This window comes from Scyliorhinus torazame, chromosome 6 (genome assembly GCF_047496885.1).
Source record: "Scyliorhinus torazame isolate Kashiwa2021f chromosome 6, sScyTor2.1, whole genome shotgun sequence".
NCBI classification, from domain to species: Eukaryota; Metazoa; Chordata; class Chondrichthyes; order Carcharhiniformes; family Scyliorhinidae; genus Scyliorhinus; species Scyliorhinus torazame.
Genome location: NC_092712.1, coordinates 196,273,424 through 196,275,397, shown reverse-complemented (window position 1 = coordinate 196,275,397; position 1,974 = coordinate 196,273,424).

The window sequence follows — 1,974 nt, the reverse complement described above, 5'->3', positions numbered from 1 at the left end:
ATCTTACTTGGATGGAGGGACTCGGAGCCGCCAAAAGTGGGGGTGTGGGTTAGCGACCTAGCAGAATCCTGAGGCTGGAGAAGGTCAAGTTCGTCCTGAGGGGGTTGGTTGATGGGTTCACTCGGAGGTGTACGCATTTTATTGACTTCAAGGATGATTGAAGAGTCAGCAAAAGGGGGAGCGAGGGGAGAAAGAGAAGGGGGTTAAAATGGGGATGACAGACTGGGCGAAGGGGGCGAGAGGGGGGAGTGGGTGTTGGTTATTTAAAATGTATAATTTTTTTTCTGCTTCTGTTTGTTTATATGAAAATGCCTGAGTAAAAATATGTGGGGATGCGATTGGGTGGGGGCGGGGGGGGGGGGGGTTGTTTTGAGACTGTTTATTTGGTTTGTATTTTTTTTATTTATATATTTAAAAATGTTCAATAAAATAATTTCACAAAAATAAAATCCAACTAGGTGAATCTATATTTTTTTACGCTCCAAATAAGTAATCTTTTGGTTAGGTGGAGGAATGTGCTGAAAGATTTGTATATAATTCTGGTTGTCCAATATGTATGTTTATACATATTAGTTTAGCCTTGGCTTTCAATTTTACTAATCTCTTTTGGGGTGGGAAAATTCACATTCCACTTGATTAAATGAGACTTGAATGCAGTGCAAAATTTGTGACAATTGCTTACAAAAAATAACTTCTCTCTTTGACATATAGCTTGCTCAGCGAAAAATTCAAGACATTTTGATCCAAGTAAAAAGACAACAACAACAGAAAACAGTGCAGAGTGGACAGCCACAACCACGAAGAAAGTAAAAGGTTCAGGATCTCCAGTCTACCACAGAGACAGATGCCAGACCAAAGAGAGAGAGACTGTGAAATCACAGGTAGTCAAACCTGTCGCTAATAAAGAAGCATATGTTCCACCTTCCCCAGTCACCTTTTATTGAGGACTAGGCAACCCATGAACTCTGTCTTTGTGAGAATGTATTCTTTAGGCGTTCAAGAAGAAACCTTGTGAAACCCAGCTTTAAATAAGGCCCTTTCACTTCCCTTCTTTTGTTCGAATTTCAAAACTTTATATTGCCTTGTTAGCTTTCCCAAAATTCTTAGATCTGTTGGGTTTAATGAAGCTTTCTCTTCTGATTTTTCACTGGTTATAGTTCCAATCATTATAAAACCTTGAGATTTTTTTGGGGAGGGGCTAAGGAGTTGGCAAGTTTGAGGCATCTGTCCCAACATGCAAAATGGCTTTTTTAAATTGGGTTGTTTTACAAAGATTACTAGAATACTGCCATTAGAACCAAGGGAAGTGTTGAATGGTGTTGGCCAGGCATGAATTGATTATGCATTTTACTAAACTACCTCAGGCATTTAGTACCTCAATTGTTCCTTTTTTCTGCTTATTTTGTATACTTTATAAAAGTAATAGTCAAGCATTTTATTTTTTTAATAAAAAAAGTAAAATTTGATCAGCTAAAAGCCAGGAGCACTACAGAGAAAAATACATTTGTAAATGTGTTGCTTCTAGCTGCTGGCTGATGGGAGTATTCGATAAATGATACTTGCCTCAGTTTTCCTGAGGTCTACAACACCATCATTTGATCAAAATTCTGTGAATGTTTGAGACGCCGAATGATGCCAATATATACTAATAGCAGCAATGCCATTTTTTTTCTTAAGATAGGATGAAAGTGTTTATTTCCTATTTTTGATTGATGGTACTTTTGGGAACAAAACAAGGAAGTGATGGCAAGAGGCTGGGGTTGGGGAAAGAGGCTGCAAAATGGATTAGCTTTTAGTATAACTGGGTAATTTTAAATGCATGGACCCTTGGTGCCTTTGACCATCACTGCATCTTGATGCATAATGACACAGTCAATTTGGACTTGGCCATTTTGTTCAAAGAGCAAGCTTCATCTTCAATTACTGGTAGAGCTATTAGATCTGTCTGGGTGCATTTTGGCATACTTTGCTAGA